We start from the raw sequence: 18,835 nt of genomic DNA on the forward strand, positions 1-18,835 counted from the left end.
TCTACCCAGCTAATGCGTTGGGCGTTTTATGCATTTGCACACCTGGATGGAGATGGTGTCCCAACCAACCTCGAATTCCGTAAAGATGGATCCAAGAACATTGGAATCCCCCCTCTTGATGGCGATTTAGGAACTGCTGATCTTCGCAGATAGATGTGTGCTGGCTTTAAAATAATGATTTTCAAAAAGCATTAGAGTATTTACATTGTTCAGTGGGTTTGTCTTTTAATCATGACACCTCAAATGGGGAAACAATTCACAAAATATGCCAAGTATTGAATTATTAAAAACCGTATGGATCGGTGAATGCGCAGCTGGGGTAGATTGGCTTGGACTGAAGAAGTGAATCTATCTCTCTCCATTGTTTTACTTTCTCTCTATTTTTTCTTTCTGGCCTTCTTTTGCCCTGGCTTCTTGACTTTCATGAAGATGTCCTTTACTTGTTTCTTTTCATTTTATGACATCTCACATTTGAATACGCAACATGTATTGTATTGCAATATCGTCTGTGTATCTTGAAAACCAAATAAGACATATGTAAATAAACACCACATTAGTTCAATCAGTGAGCTTTTACAGTATTACTTTTCTTCTTTCTTTGAATCATGTATTATTTCCTCTCTACCCATTGTATGTCTCCCAACAGGCTGTGTCCTGAGGAGCGGGACAGGACGTCAAGCGAACACTGCATACAACCTGCTGGGCAGGAGTTAGAGTTAAAACAAATATATATATACATATATTTGTTTTCGTACAATTTAAACATGCAGAGCTCAGCTCATGTTTTCAGCAGCCACTGGCTTGAAATTCAAGTGAAGCACGACCCAGGCATTTCCGAGCTGGCTGATTTGAGTGAGGAGATTTGTAAAGTTCAGCACCATAAACTCAACTACCCAGGGACGTCATTTAAGGCTCGCCAGAGGTCGCAACTGGGACCTCTGAGGTCTCCCTTGCGACCTCTAAAAAAAAAACCGATTTTTTAATGTTTTAATGCAAGCACCATGTGGCTCTTTACTTCTGGAGTTGCTGGCTTTCATGTTAAGGCCCCTTAAAAAAAATAAGAAAAATAAGAACAGGAGTGCCACAAGTCTAACACTTTCAGCACTGGCCCTAAATAAGAAAGAATAGGAATACCAAATAATGTGTCTTTCTGGAATTCTATACAATAATTGCTAGGCTCATTAAAGGTTTATTTCAGGCACACTTCAGGGGGTGAGTCACTGATTTAGTCTGTTCTTAAAAGTCTCAACTCGGCCTTTCACCCTTCTGAGGTCGATAAATAAGTACCAACACAGGTTGGGTGATATTAGGTGTATATTTTTTTCTATATAAAGGGCTTAAGGGTAAGTGCTATATAATAGCACATCATTATCATTTGGTCATGGACGTCTGCTTTAATTGACAGTAATTTGGTAATATGGGTCTAAACACACTGATCTTAGGGATACATATGGCGATCCATTCTTGTATGAAATGTACATCACATTATAGTGATATTATTACCATATTTTTCATAGTGTACAATGCTATGTGATGCCACTTCCTTTTTTGTCAACGGGTTAAGGGTTGTGTTCCATCGCTTCCCGCGATATCACTTCGGGGTGCAAATGAGATCACTTCCTGTTATGTCATCAGGGGTCAAGGGTCGTGTGACGTTACTTCTGCTACCCCTGGCATTTTCGTGAAATGACATCCCTGCAGCCACCTTAATGTATTTAAGGCTGAAGCGATTGTTAAAGATTGGTAAACACTGTATAGTTTTAAATATTTCTATTTAACCTCTTTGTAGGTGCTTCAGTTTCAGGAAAAAAGAGATATTCATTTCTCTGTCTAAGATAGAAAACGAGGCCAAGTGGGAACTTCCGGAATAAGCCAATGACTTCTCAAAGTTAGACTTTGGGCCTCATTATGAGTTTGGCAGTCATTTTTTATTTTTTTATTTTTTATTTTATTATTATTTTATTATTAATGTGATTAGTTACAAAACTTTTTACATCAAATACAAAAATACACTGTTTTTAAACAGTATATATCCAATACAATTCCTTTTTACAATAAAATACTAAGTTCATAAAACAATCTTCCAATTCCGATGCCCTACATCATTAGCTATAAAGACCAATAGTGCTACGCAGTCCTGCACACTCTATAAAACAAATTATCTTTTGCAAACCCAATCGACACAGTTGCCTCATCCAAGTGCACCCTTTTGCGCCAGCCAGCTTTGCTAGTATATTTATCTCTTCTAATTGGATGACTTTGTCTAGAGTATATTTTGCCACTGCCTATACAAGGCCATATCCAAATGGACATTATTTGCCGTTAGATGTAAGGCCTCATTATGTGGTCTGGTAAAAATGTTGGAAATGTTGCTGGTAATGCCTGCAGTGGTGTTTTTCCCAGACTGGGTAGACCGAGTTTGCAAGTGGGGGTTCTGATCAACAGGCAGGACTGACCTGAAGGTAGTTCAGGGCCGTACCAGCAAAGAAATGCTGGAATCACTTGTACTGGTACTACCAGTGCCAGTCACTCTGGCAATTTTCCGCCATCCCGCCTACCTTAATACCCCAGTAACACGGGATACCAGGTGGTGGGGACCATAGGGCCAGTTTCCCGGTATCCCGTCGGAATTACCAGTGGGATACCAGGAAACTTATAATGAGCCCCATAGTCTCCAAAATGATGTTATTTTTATAGAGTCTGGGTCATGGGAACATTCTCCCAAGAAAATCATATAAACTGACCAGAGCATGCTACACCTCATCAGAACACATCTATTTGATTCCAAAACATTTCTGATTTGGCACAACCTACACCATCTCTATTCAAGAGGGAGCCCCTTTCTCGGTCCAGTGACCCCAAGCGTGTGTAGATCATTAAGCCGTATCAACAAGACAAAGCTTATCAATGCTTTCGAGGGACAGAGAAGTATTTTTGCGGACACAAGTATGTCGCTTGGCACCCTAAGTATTTGTTGTATGTTTTCCATTGGGTTAGGTTGTTATGGTTACGCCTCCAATCCTATTCTTTTAGCTTTTTGGTGATTATGTATATTAGCTGGTGGAGGTCTGTGTCCCAATTCGGCAACCAATGAATACTATTAAACAATCTCTTGTTTAATTTTTCAAAATCCCTTGGGGCGTGTCCCTTCGGGTCTTTCAAGTTTTCACTGAGCAATTAAAGCAATGGACACTTGGAGTCTTTTAGTGCTTTTATATATAACATGCCTCGCCTCAAATGTAGGTGTCCTGTTAAGGAGGTGAATCGCAGCTCTAATCTTAACTCCTCAATGGGAACACACTGTGGCAGCCCCAAACTCCATTGCAGATTTTGCCATCGATAAGCTTTAACCAATTGGTGGTAATACGGTGGGTTACTGCTGTGGTGTCATGCAGAATTACCACTGCATTACAATTTAGTCGGGAGCACACACACATCATTGGCAATAGATTCTGCCAATTCTGTACACTCCGCTGGCCAGAAGAAATAGCATCATCGGTGGGATGAGAAGCACAGTGGCAGTCATTTTGATCAACTCAATTCACTCAGAATCCTCCGTATCCTGTAGCCATCCTGACCCAGAAGTGAGTGTACCAGGAGAAAGGCAAAGGGAAGGTACCCGATCTACGCCTGAGGAAGCAGAAATTCAGTGAGGTCAAGCTGCAGGTAATCACTGATGAGGTAGTGGGCCATGCCGAAGAGCTCTATGGCTCTCGGAATCGCAAAACATCTGGCCAGAGGAATGCAGCAATCTGGGCAAGCATCTGTGACAAGGTCACAGCAGTGGGCACAGTCCCATGGGACAGTGAGGACTGCAGGAAATGCTGGAACACCCTTAAGGCCAGGGTCCACATCCTCCAGAGTCTCCAGTCCAAACACCAGCTGGAGACATCAGAAGTACTCTGGACCCCTTTTTCCTGACCCTTTGGGGTCAGAAGGCCAGCTCCATCCTCCTCGCGGAGGGAATCAAGGGACTTGTGAGTGCTGAGGTCAGAGCCAGCAGCCAGGGTGAAGCTGGTGGGTATGAATGATCCCCCTCCTGACAATACACTGGCCAAATGACCATTCCAAGCATGTGTCCCTCAGCCTGGGCCCAATGGACAGGGGAACGTGCTACCACATGCCAATGCACCCAAAAGCAACTCCACCTAATGTGTATGCGTGTGTAGGTGGGCAACTGTGCACATACCGAGCACAATAGTATGAATGTGCACGTGAGAACATGCAACTATCAGCAGCACCCATGTGTGCTAGGGAAGGCAAAGTGCCAAATTTACTAAGGTCCATATTGTAACTAGAATGGTGCTTGTTTGTTCATATATCTACGATTTATCACAGTATGTATGACTTTGGGAATGTAAACTGATTTGAATTCTGGAAAAGCTTTTTAAAATGGAAAATAATTCCTACTCTCATAATTTGTGTTAGATATGCATGCACAGCTAGATACTTTCATGGAGGAACTTATTAAGCAATGCATTACATTAATGATACAATGGTGGCATTTATTTACTTAGAGCAGCTAAATCCATAACAAGCTTGCAATTGCTACGGTATAACTACTTACTCTTTTTCTAGGAATCAGTGCAATTCCATTAATTACGAAGACTTGTATTCACTTAGTGAAACCTCCAAGCTCATCGGGAGCTCTGTGAATATTTAATTAATGGTTGATAAATAGATCTGTGGATCAGCATATTCTAGTTTCGGCATGTCCTTGGTCCCATTATGGATTTATTGTTGAAAAAGACCATTCACACAATAATCTCTTTCACTGGCTTGATGGATTTCTTCTCGGAATCAAACATGTTATTGTATGTCTGCCTTGCTTCTAATAACGTATAGTGGATAGCCTTTTATGAACGTAAAAAAAGATATAGCCATATGGATAACAATTTGTCTTTTTTTCTCCTCCAGAGACCAGACTGTTATTCCTCTATATTTTCTTAGTTCATGTTAAACGTGCACATATTATCTTGTGTTTGTAGAGCGCCGCCGGCCTTTTGTTATGGTGTTGAAGCACTGTAGAAAGAATGACTCATCTCAAGGTCGTAGTCTGAAAAGAGGAGAGAAAGGAGCATATGAGTGCATGCAGCAGTACTTGTAGTTTAAGGATCTGTTCAGACCTGTTCAGAACGGTTCACGAAAAGAAGAGACACCTCGGGCCAGATTATTAAAGATTTGCACTGGTGCAAAAAAGTGGAGCAAATGAATTTAGCACCAATTCTGCTGCTCTGATAATTGGGAATAGAGAAAACAGGTGTAGCCCCAGATGGTACTATCTAAAAATGTTTTCACCGGGGGAAATTGGAGCAGGCTGATTTATTTGCTATGCTTGCTGGGTAACATGAAACGAAATGTACACCTTTTGCTGTATGTTATGCAGCAAATATAGAGCAAGAAACCACCTGATACATTTTTACCCCATGTGCAAATGTTTTAAGATAATATGGATGTTGCATTATCAAAGCATTTGGTCACTTTTTAGCACCAGAGCAAATCTTTGATAATCTGGCCCCTAGTGTGGACACGTTGGAAGACAGAGGATGGATAGAGAATAGGAGAGGGTTGTATTTAAATGGTAGAGACTATGTGACAGCTGGATTTATCTTTTCATGAGACTCTGCTTTATGTTATGGAGTCTTGTGCCATTAAGGGAAAGGTAGCAGGCATAATAAGTACATGGACACATAGGTCACCTGTCTACTGTGAGGGCTCTACTATACTTTACATGCAGCGTCCATGCAGAGCGAATCATATGCAGGCTCTTTCAAGTGAAAAGACAATTGTAGTAAGTCGGGAATCCACATGAAGCAAGTGTACTTGACAGTCATGCAGTGTGCAGAGTGTAAACTGAGATATTAAGTTTGCACAGAAATAAGAAGCCAATATATATTATTGAGGGACGTTTATTAGGGAATAAATTGAAATAGTTTTAGCTTGTGGGCTAAGGCATCTGAATCGCTTCACTTGAAGAAAATATCAGCTGCACCCTTGAGATGAGGGTGAAGAGAAAGCATGTTCACGTAGAAGAGGGCCAAGTAGTCTTAAATTAATCTCCTTGTTGTCATCTGGATCGCAGAGAGATATAAAGGGCGGGTGATCCAAATAGAAGTGTCCTTCTTTGTTTCTGTGGAGCGTTTTGTTTCCCTATGTAGGGGAGTGGTCCCAGGAGATGGATTACCAATTCAATGCCGAAAATCTAAGTTTGCCCTTTGATGAAGGGTGAGGTCATAGCCTGAGTTTCGTAGAAAGTGTCAGCCTTATTTTCAAGGTGTGTTTGCAGATGCAAACTTCCATGTAACCCATGAAATCTTTTCAAAAACAACTTTGGTTGGGTTGAAGGTTAGAAATGGTAATAGTGAGCAAAATAACCTTTTTGTTTTCTTATTTATGTTATGGTTTCCATAAGGAGCTTAAATTTAACCGATTAAATACCACAGTAGCCCCTATCAGAGCAGAGGCCAAGCACTAAATAAACAATAATAAAACACAACACAATTTGTAAGTGGTCTCTAACATGGGATATTACTGCCATACTTATCCATGTATTCTTAATATTTATCAGCCTATGTGGTCTTCACTCATAACATCTGTAAAATATGTGTGTCTTCTTTTCTTGTGGAAGATTTTGCTGTGTTTATTTTTCTTATAGCCTGAGATCCTACTGTAGGATCTGCAATGTAAACAATGGATATGCGACCTGTCCTATTCCATTGCAAGTGTTTACTTGGTTTGTAGCCTTAAGTTTCTAAAAGTCATACCTTTTCTTATTTGGAGGCCTTGTTCTTCAGTACTATTTTCTTCCTGGTGGCCTGTATTGGAAATATATATTTACTAAACAGTTCCGCCCAAATTGAGGTTGCTCTAGTAATTCTTGAGCTGGTTTGGAGTCTTACCTTGGTTATCATGTAAGGCACTTGAGAGGGACACCACGACCACTGGAAGGTGGTTGCCTGTGTATCCCACAGCACTTTCCTACTCATAATGGCACCAGCTCCAGGTACGCAATGACATCATCAGTGTGATGACATCATCCCATGCCAGCGGCCTTTTTGATTACAACGGGAATTGCTTAGTAATGCTTGCGTCTATGTTTCAATTACCTGAACATTTCTCCATATATTGCCATATGGGAATGCCTTCAAGCGGATGCATGACATGTCGAGAAAACATTGGGGAGTTACAACATTTAGTCACCAATATGTTCCTATAGTGCAAAAAACCTGCTGTTCTATTGGTTCACAAATGTTTTTTCAATTACATAGTGTTTTCATTTTGCAATACAAGTGATTCCAGTATAAGGGCCTCATTACACGGATGGCGGTAATGGATAACGGTCACCGTTAATGGTAACGGTGACCGTTAACCATTACCGCCTTACTACGAGGTCCCTTAGCGGGTTGGTGCTTTAACGCCTGCTTTTTGCAGGCGTTAAAAACCAACCCGCTAAGGGACCTTGTTGCTAATTACGGCACCGCAAAATTGCGGTGCCGTAATTAGCACCTTCCCCATTCCCATTATGCCCTATGGGGCAAAAATGGGAATGGGGAAGGGCAGTGGTGGAAGGGGGAATTACCGCCCCGCCAACCTTGGAATGGGGCGGTAATTCCCCTTTCCACCAAGGCAGTGCCGGTATTTTACCGGCATGGACCAAGGTGCTAATAGCTAATAGCACCTTTGTCCATGTGCTAATACCGCCTGCCGTGTAATGAGGGCCTATAGTCTTGAAAAAAAAACAAAATGCAGTGCAAAGGCCTTCTACGTACTCCACCAATGGCCAGGAAGGGCCAGGTAATATTGATGGGAAATCACGAAGGAAGTTTAAATGTGGGTAGGATTTTGACTATGACTGCCTCTGTGAGCAAATGCCCTGGGACATGATTCTGGTTGGACCCTTAGGCAGATACTAGGCACTTATGGGAGTGTATTCACCAAATTCAGCCATCACAGCTTGGACTGCAGTCACTGTGTCCTGTTAATAGAGGGTATCATGCGAATTGTAGGTCAAAACAGTAATCCATAATCTCGTTACCAGATTAGATTTCCAGGTCTACCTTCTGTTCCTTGGTTTATTTATGCATTTATTTAAGTCTGAAAAGCCATTTAACAGTAAAGGCTGTTCCATGCAATCTGTTAATGTACATTTAAGGGCACACCTGGAGTACCCGGGTAGACATATATGCCCCAGATATAAGTACCGCGTAATGGGTACCCTTCCTCTAAGATTATGGACAAAGCATCTGAGGTGTAGATACTATGCAATTATTATTTTTAGATATATGCACTTTATGAAGTACCTCCATCAAGGAGTGTGAATTATCAATACAAAAATCACGGTCCAGATATTGGCAAACTGTTTAATTTATAGTCACTCTTATTCACTTAGAGATGGCAGCCTGTGTCACCTTTATCAGGAAGTAACCCTCTGGAAAGTGAAAAGGGACTAACAAAATCCACCTCCGGCACTAAAAAGTAAAACGCTTAGCATGAGCTTTCGATTGGAAATCAAGTGGAATGATGCGAAGCACTTGGTGTTGAACAGCATGAAGTCATAGTAAGTTTCTGCCAAATATGTATGAGTCATAGAATTTGGGCATATGGCGATGGGAATGGCATTCCTCTATCCTGTTTGTTGTTACGCAGGTTTGACTGTGCGCACACTTTGCGGCATGCAAGTAGATGGCACCCTTTGTTGTATTAATAGTCAAGACAGCTATTCTAAAATGTGACTGGTAACAGTCTTAAAGTATAGTACCGGTTGTGATGCAAACGTGATGGATGAGGTGAGTACAGTTGATTACAGCCTCTGTTTGCTCAATCCATAGTCTTCCCACAATCCAGCATACAGACCTAATATTAACTTTAAATTTTGATCGCTCCAAACACAGATTTGAAAGCTCTGTAGTGTAAGCTGAATATTAGTAACAATTATAATGCACATGCTACATTCAATTGTGAGCTTGTGCCAACTCATCTACTCAATGTCTTTCCTACTTTTGATTAGACTGCCCATGCACATGGGAAGTGAATAGCCCTAGTTTCAGTATGGATGGATACTTAAAGGCAAACTGCTGACCAATTCAACAATAAGGTCAGTACAAAATGTCATAGAAAAAAAGAGTGTGTAGCAGTCAGTGCCACGCTGTTTCATACACATTAACACACATATGTGGTCCTAATGAGATCAATATGTATTCCCTGTAGGTGTGACAGCAGGCTCCCATGCCCACCAGCCGGGAAAACCTTGATTAACCACGTAGCTTTTATTAGCTCCCCAAGAAAAGAAATGCTTAACCATCCCCACGTGTGAATCAAGTTCACGTCAGTAACCTATTCTGGAAAAAGAAATCAAGGCAGTTTTGTACTCGAATTGACCGGATTCAGTAACTCGATGTCCATGCTTGTATCCCTGTAGTTTCAAAATACAAGATGAAAGGGTAGCTGTATGAGTGGTACACCGTATTTCAACTCAATATGTGTCCTGATGAAGGCTCAAGTATAAACTATCCAAGAAGAATGCCAGGAGGGGTGAATCTTCAACTAAGGGCCGAAACACGCCTTGTCGACCAGATATTGTTTATAATATCCTTCCCCATAGTGGAATATAAAAGAGACAATCTAACCACAGGAAAATGTCACCATGTAGAAGCCAATGCAAGAACTGTTAGAAATATTTCGGAATAATTAGATCAAGCACCATCAATTAGGATGTCTATACATGTTAGGTCTATCTGCATGTCCATTTTCTATCTGCAAGAATAGAACATGTTTCTAAATGTGGTTGTTGTACTGCATATATAGAACTTTATTACATTAACCCCCAGACATATTGTTGTGTATTTTGACCTATAATCATGGTATTGATGCACTTTAAGGAGTAGGGAAACTGTTCTGCACCTATTGTGCTGCTATTTGCTATATATATATCTTCTATTTTGTGTCTGAAACTTGTTTTGTGTGGCAACCAGTGACATTTTGGAGGAATTATATGTTGTGCTCCGTGTTTGTTTAATGTGACTAGTAGTTTTGTAATGAGATGTTTTTTAATACATTTTCTGTTTAAAAAATTAGATTTCACATGCAGTATTTGTTTTAAAACTGCACAATTTCCAGAGAGAGGTAAACTCACCTGCACAAAAGAGTGAGGGTTAGCCTTACATTGACTTACTTTTTTTTGTGTTTCTGTGGGATATTTTGACCCATTCCAATGTGCCCCACTGCGTCGCTGTACTGAAATGGTAAAAGAAACAGCCCAAAATGACTGAGCTGACTCCTGTGCGCACCAAAATCTTTAAAACTGTGTTTGTGGCACAACCAGAAAAAGGCTGCACAACCTGCCACACACAGTCAGGGGAGGTGAAAACAGAGTTCTCACTGCAAGAGCATGCCAGTGGGCTCTGTAACATTCAGCACTTTGCTGTAAACGCAAAATGCATTTTTAAAATGTCAGCTTTTCAACCATATAAAAGTGGTGTTTTGGCACTAGATCCATTCATTTCTACTGAATCATTGAGATTAAAAAAGCCCTGCAATGCCTAGGATCATCCAGTGGCTCAGAGGAACCGGGCCTCATTTAGTGACAGTTCCTGGCAACAGTATCTTTGTAAAAGCAAACCAGGGAATGTGTTTTCATTTTTCCATGGGAAACACGGCTAAAACTTTGCAACAAGTATCAGAATCAGCTGTGCAGAGAGAAACTCTAAACAAAGGCATGATACATGTATCCAGGCTGTAAACAACTCCAGCACTCAAGGGAACGACTAATGCTGACTAAAATGTGTATTTGCTGCAGATGAAAATCGTATTTAAAGAAAATCAGTTTAAAGTGCTTTTTCATGAATGAAAGGCAAAATCGCCTTTTTTAAAAGTATGTTCTTGTGTAAAGGCTTAATTCTTTAAGAATGTCAAAGGATTGCAAATGTTAAAAATCCACCTATAAACTGTGTTCATTTTATATGTTTAAATGAAAGATTTAAAGGGTGCAACTTAAAGCGAAACCAAGTCTGAGTTAATCAACTATAAAAAAACCCTGATCTGACAGTTCTTAGCCTGAGAAAAGTTGAGACCTCCACTGCTTGATATGATATGAATACCCAGAGGTTTCTAAGCGTGGAACGGGGATCAAACCTGTTTTTGCTCATTGCTGCCTTGCTTCCAAGGTCAGCACGTTGCCGCTGAGCTATTCTCCCGGGATGCTGGCAGGAAAGGCTATTTGCTGCTGGAAGGCCTTGATTACTCATGACAAAGGGACTTTATTAGACATTCGTCTGTGCTCCAGGCGAACACAATAGCAGGCTTGGACACTCACCCTTCCAGTGGAGGGGCAGGAAGCTCCACTCTCCAGGGAGAGGCCCCTCATTCAACTTCAAAGGATTTGCCATTTGCTCAGACTTGGGAAGAAAGGAAAAAAAGTGACGTGTGACTTGTGGGTTTCAAATGCTTATTTTGCAACTGAAATTCAAGACATTTAACTTGGCAGCAAGAATAAGAAAAAGAGTGAAAAGGACATACATCTAAATCTGAATTTATGCTATCCATTTCAAAACTTGGTACAATGTCTTACTGCGTAAGGAACAGAAGTTATAAAGAATGACCAATTGTGAAGAAACTATTAATGTTGCAAATATAATATTGTGTACCCATATCCTAGGGGTAATTGTGCATATATGTACAGAATTGGGAAATGTTAGGCCAAACCTTTTATGGTTAAAATTGCCAAACGTCAACAGAAAGACTAAACCAGGTCCCATCAACTTAGGAGTTGGATTGGAATGTGACCCACGAAATATGTAATTTATGTATCCAATTTTATTAGAGGGCATAACTACATAAATATGTATGTGTGGGAAAGTTAGATTGTGGTCCCAATAGCTATGGGAGGTTTCCAGATCACCTCATAACACATGACATACTTTTCTGTCATCCAATCAGCAAAGAGCAAGGGCGGGAACTGTGCTCTTGCCCAATCATAGCCTTGTGGGTGTGGGTAGTAAGTCTGCACCTACCATAAACTGTGGTTATGTCATTTGGCATGATAAATAAGGGAACTTCACAACACACAGAAACTGATTCCTGACTCCATCCTGATTTTCTGCGCGGCACCCTGTTCCTGATTTCTTCATCTTTGTTCCTCATTCCAGATTTCTTCGCAAAGCCAAGGCCTCTGCATTGCTGAACTCCTTTTCAGCTAGGCCCAAATTCTGAAACCATCCCAAAACTTAAGGGAAGAATTTGATCCGGTTTGTCTTTCTACCACTAAATGCTTGCCTACTCCAAACGCGCCATCCCACTGATCTCCGGTCTCTGGTAACCAGCACAGTCCAGTGCAGTCCAGTCTGAGGTGCCAGTCCAGGTGACCAGAACCACCCAGCTGACCTAATTCCACCAGATATGCCCTGCTGTCCTGATGACCAGAGCCCCTAATGGTCCAAATCTTAAATTAAAGTGGACTATAAGTATTAATAGGTATCATAGTAAACCATAGCATATTTTGCCTTGCCTTGTCTTATCCCAATCTCTCATCCTATCTTTACCTTCAGAACCTATAATACTGTCAGAACCATTCTTGCAGCCCTGTTCTTAGTGTTAGCGCCAATGTTCTCATTTTTGGTTTACTAGACCATATGCCATTAGTGATTATGATTAAATAAAATAATTCCCATAAAGAAAATGCGGTATCCCCCAAGTGAAGGGTTACAAGCGGCCGTGTAACTGTGGAGATTCGCGGGTGGCATTCTCTTTTTCTTAGTCATTAAATCTAGTTTAAGTAAAATCAACCTGTCATTTCAAAACTGATTTTCTGTTTTTCTCTGTTCTATTTTTCTAAAAACGCCTCTCATTCAACATTGCATAACTTCCTCAATTTAATAGCTGGACACTTCATTTCAACTCTGACTCAAACACAAGACCTGTAGCTATATCCCAACACAAATACTGTATCCCAAAACTGAATTTTAGGCAGGAATTTGCATGTCAAGTTTTACACGTGTGATTTTCAATTTCAATTATTTCCAATCTTCCATTATGAGTCAAAGTGTTTACTTTTGCTCATACTAAAGCTTACGATTGTTGGCATCTTTCCCATGTTGCTCCCATAGAGATTGATATTGATTTAAGGATTTTTGCACACTTTTCATTGTTTTGCTCACCCATTTTTTAATGTCATTTTAAAAGTGTAATATTTCCAGAGTATTTTTCTCTCTTGTTTGGGGAGGGAAGGTTGTATCCAAATCCTATACACTGTTCTTTATTCCTGAATACCTGCTGCTCCCTTACATCTGTGTAGAATTGCTTATTTGTGAGTTAAGGAATTTCCCAGGGGGAAATCTTAACTTAAGTGCTATCGTTCAAGCAATCAAAAACTGTTCTTTTCTCTGTGTTTTATATTCTGTGTTGCCAAAAGTGATTTTAACTGCCTTACCTACATACCTATCTGTTATTGTCAACACATTGGTGATTGCTGCCCCATATATTAAATTATATGTTTGATTTGAATTTTAAATAAATAAATAAATAAAGATTACCTTTACCAACCAGCCTGATTCCAGGTCCATTGTGACATAGGAGGTATTTTGAGAAGGGGTATGATATGTGTAGTATATCACTCAGAACATTGAACCTATAGATATAATAAAATAAGAATTTCATATGCGCGCTGCATACTAGGCTGAGACCAGGGTATATTGCCTGATTGAAATCCTTAACATTATTAGCCCCGTGCTCAAGTGAGGCTCCCCGTAAACAAAAAAAGAGGGGTTGGTCCATTGTATACAAAACTAACCAGTGTGTATAAAAGGAAACATCAGCCCCCAACCCAAAAAAAGGGGTGAATAATTACTCACTGTTCATCGTCACTTGCACTATAGGTGCTTCCATACATTTTGCTAACTTTATTAGCCTACTCTAACCTTGTGATTAATTAAAATGTTAAACAGTTGTCTCATTTGCATTGAGATAATATCCTTTCACATGTTTTCTGATTGGATAACACTCGTTTAAACATGCATCAGTCAAACTCAACCTGCAATTCGTTCATCCCGGAGAAGAAAGTATGAAGTGAATGACTAATTCATTGTCTACCAATCCCCATGTGAGATGTGACAGTCTAACATTGAAATTATAACTTTCATATCCTTTCCCATTGACCTAAGCGATTGGCACCATCTTACCATTCTCACCATTGTGAACTACTCATCGTCAGCCCACTTTGCAACTCATCATTGTAAATGTTATTTGTATGTACTTCTTTTCTCATGATTTCATTTGTCCTGCCTCTGACCTTACCTGTTAGGGCTAAGCTACTTGAAAACTTCATTTTCTTGCAATTACAAGGATATGTATATGTGTATACATGTGCGTGTATTTAAATAACTTGCGATTTCATTAATTTATCTTTACTACTATTATGTACAGTTACGTGTGAACTTCTGTAAACACCACTGATTCCTCACCAGTTCTACTTCATACACAATAGGATTTTGCATGGCTTGTCACTTAGCAATTGGTGCTCTATTAGTGCAATTTATGCTGCATAGGGCACTATTGTGCCTTATACATTCTGTCTCTTCAGGCATGTTTTCACATTGTTTATTGTTCTGCTTTCACTGGCTTGGGACCTTCCTTATAATACATGTTGATGTACTGCTCAGGAACATAAATTGTTATATTTCCTTTAGCACTGTCTTCGGAACTTGGCTAAGCTCATTTGTTTTGATCAATCAGTGCACAATGTCCTGTTACATGACCTAACTGCTGCAACTCAGGTCTCGGACCAATTACCTAAACCAATTACTTTGCGGCATTCAGTTCTCAACCTACTTACAGCAATGGAAGGCAATGTCTGCAAGAAGATAGGCAGTACCTGCTGCACATAGGTTCCTCTCAACAATACAGACAATTAAATTCTAACCCTTGCTATTAAGCAAATGTCCAGATTGACAACCTACATGGAGAAAGAAGGAGGAATCTTCAAGGATAAAGCCTCTGCCTCTGAAACAAAATGAAGATCAAGTGAGTTTCTGTACTTTGACAGGTTGTTCATGTGATTCAGACTTGTCAACTTATTTACATGCAATGCCAACACATTTCTACAGCTTTCATCTGGTTGCATTACTTCTTCTTCTGTAAATCCCATCAGTCCTTCAACATTAAACACTGCCTGCCCCTTCACCCATTTCTTGTTCCAAAACATTGCCCCTTGTATAAACAGCTGGGGTTTTGCTAGACATTCTGACTCTTCAAATCTTCCCATCCCTTCGCACTCATCCTTGGATCTCTTGTTCATCTTTATTCAAACTGTGTGTCCCTGGAATTGCTGTTGTATTCTGCATATTCTTAAATGTGCTAAGCACTGTGCTTCTAAAGTTGGCACTTCCTACGATAAGAACAATCTGGGGGTGCCAACCGCATGTGGGATAATGTGTGTGCTGCAAACTCTCATTCCAGAACAGGTTATCATGCCATGTTCATTCTGGAGAGGAACGCCTACTACTTTTTTTTTAAATATTTGTAAGGAACTTGGGGTTGGTCACCCTGAGTTACCTGGGGGCAACCAGGCATGGACTTCCTGCTCACTGTGCTCAGAGAGGCGCAGCTTCACCTCACTGATGAGGCCCGACAAGGCTGAAACACGTGTATGGGGTTGCAGTTGGTACTCTTGTTCAGAGAGGAATTGCCATAGCATTTCGTGCTGGACTGCCCATGTGGGCGGGACAAAGACTGATATGCAAATGGTATTTCCCATCTGTGAAAGGTACAGTGAGCAAAAAGTGTGTGCTGCAAACTCTCATCCCAGAACAGGTTATCATGCCATGTTCATTCTGGAGAGGAGCGCCTGCTACCTTTTTTTGAAATATTTGTAAGGAACTTGGGTTTGGTCACCCTGAGTTACCTGGGGGCAACCAGACGTGGACTTCCTACTCACTGTGCTCAGAGAGGCGCAGCTTCACCCCACTGATGAGGCCCAACAAGGCTGAAACATGTGTATTGTGTTGCTGTTGGTACTCTTGTTCAGAGAGGAATTGCCATAGCATTTCGGTGCTGGACTGCCCATGTGGGCGGGACAAAGACTGATATTCAAATTGTATTTCTCATCTGTGAAAGGTACAGTGAGCAAAAAGTGTGTGCTGCAAACTGTCATCCCAGAACAGGTTATCATGCCATGTTCATTCTGGAGAGGAGCGCCTGCTTCCTTTTTTTGAAATACCTACTAATTGCCTTCATAAGATAGTACCTCACATTGGTACACTCTGAATGATGTTCATCTGACATGCTATTCACTTCATCACTTACTTGTCTTTAATGTCGAGTTACGTGTTTATTGCTAAGTGTGAGTACATTCCATACCTTTGTACCATTATGCTTAGTACCTACAATACCTATCTTTAATAATTCCATTAATGAAAAGGAAAGAAGAATAGAGAAAATTAGACAATGCATCCCTACAAACTCATTTTTTACATTTCTGTGGTTATTTATTTTGGCCTCTTGGATATTGACTGCTGCACTTCATCTGCTGTGTCCAAAAGGCTTCATTATCCTATTATACTTTTCTAAGACTTGTTAATAATACTTAACATTCATTGCTGATCCGCTGTTTGAGTCCCAATGTCTGTTGCTCATCAATGTTGTGTTGCTGTGCATGTGTTTTTACGTATATCTGTGAGGTGCAACCATATGCAACAATTCTTTAACTTGGCAGCTGGTAGCGTTTGTCGCTACAACTCTAGGGTTCAGTGAATTTAGATTTGTTCCATCTTCGCATGTGCTGTCCTGCGTGGACATTATCACCAGGTCAGGGTTAAAGAGGCTCTTCTGTCGCTGTGTTGTGCTGATCTGTTGGGGTCATTTAGTGCACTTTTATGTCTATCTGTGAAGAAATTAACTTTGCACAGGTTGACATATTCTTAAGATATACATTGAATTCCTCTCCCAACATATCTGAATTTCTGTGTGCATCAGACCCTGTTTGTGGGGGCTCAGCTGGGGCATGCATTCTCCTTCCTGTCACTACCTCATGGGCTGTAACATGGTAGTCCTTGCAAGGCTGATTATGTAAACTGAAGAGGGCCAATGGCAGGCAATAGCGTCAACTATTGTTATGAGTATCACATAGCTTAGCTATCTTTGTTTTTATCAAGCAGTTCATCCTCTCTACCATCCAATTTGCTTGCGTATGTCTTATTCCCAACAGTCAGGTAACTTCCCCTAGGAATTCATTCACAAAGTGGGGTCCATTGCCTGACCTCAAAGTCTCATATATACCCCATCTCGGGAACACCTCCCTCACTAGAAACCTGGCAGCGAGGTCCGGCCTCTATACAGTGGGAATTTGGGCACAATACCAGTGGTTCATACTTGTTCATGCTGCGTCTGTTCACCATATTCATATAGTCGTTATGAAGCTCCTTAAATGGCCCTGTGGAGTGGGGACATGTTGCATTCAATGAGTCTATGTCCAAAGGAAATTTGTGATATGTGGTGCAATTTGCTACAGACTTGTCGACTTGTTCACCCAGATTTGGCACAAACCAATCCTCACAAATGTCAGCAGCCATGTGCTGCTTAGGTGCATGTGTAGGAAAATTGAGCTGCTGTAGGGAAATGTTAAATAGCTCTTTAGACATTACTACTTTACCTGTGCTGTTTTGCCTCCATACAATATCAGTGGGTAATAGAGTACATCCTCTTTTTAACCAATGCTTTTTTCCTCTGCTGAAACTCAATTATTTGTTCTTTTGATAATGCACGATATGCTTCTGGTAGCCTTCCTTGGTGTACTATGGTAACAGACATTTGGATTTCTTCTAGAAAGTCCATATAAGCTGCCTGTTTTGCGGCTGCACCTGCAGCTGCATTTCCACATGACACTTGGCCCCTGATTCATGGATTAGTTGCGCCAAAAATAAACGGGATTTGTGCACCATTCTGCCCGCAAATCCCTGTTTAACTAATGGGGATTTGCGGGCAGAATGGCGCACAAATCCCGTTTTTTTTGGTGCAAATAATCCTTGAATCAGGCCCTAAGTCTGTTCCTTTGGAGTGTGCTGCACACTTCACTATAGCTACATGTATGGGGCCTTTCAATGCTTCAATTAGCCTAGCTAACACAATTTCCTGTTGGACTGGTGACCCATCTGCTAGTCTGTAAACTCTTCTTTTCCATCTTGACAATCCTGAATGTACTGTAGATGTCACATAGGCAGAATCAGTATAGATGGTAACATCCTCATGTGTGGATATTTCCAGGGCCTCAATGAGTGCTAATAGCTCTGCTGCTTGATCTGAATAGTGTGAGGGTAATCTCTGTTGCATCACTGTTTGAAAGTCTTACTCTTGGCCTTTCGCATATTTTACTACTGTTGCACCTGTATGTCTTTGACCACTCTCTTGATCTATGCTTGATGACCGATCTACTTAAAGCACTTCTCCTGTGTCAAAGGGGTCTTCACTCACCCTGCTGTATTCGCCTGGCTCTCCTTCATATACTGTACAGTCATGGACTTTGTCTCGTGGTTCAACTGGTGTGGTGATGTATGTTGCTGGGTTAACTGTGTGTGTGACACCTCACTATGGTAATGGCTGGATTTGTCAAAATCACTGCATACCCACTTGCTCTCTGTGTGGTATGTGTTGATTTGTTTCTATCTAAAATGGCAAATACTGTGTGATCAACAAATTGAGGGGACATCCCATGAACATGGTGGTGATTACTGTACTGCAAATGCGCAGCTGCTAATGCTTGCTCACATGGTAAGTGTTCTTGCATTACCAAATCTAAATGACCACTGTAGTGTGCTTATGGCTTGTGTCTCTGTGATGATCATTGTGTGAT

The sequence above is a fragment of the Ambystoma mexicanum genome, chromosome 5q (assembly GCF_040938575.1).
Source record: "Ambystoma mexicanum isolate Mex_15411 chromosome 5q, UKY_AmexF1_1, whole genome shotgun sequence".
Taxonomy (NCBI): Eukaryota; Metazoa; Chordata; class Amphibia; order Caudata; family Ambystomatidae; genus Ambystoma; species Ambystoma mexicanum.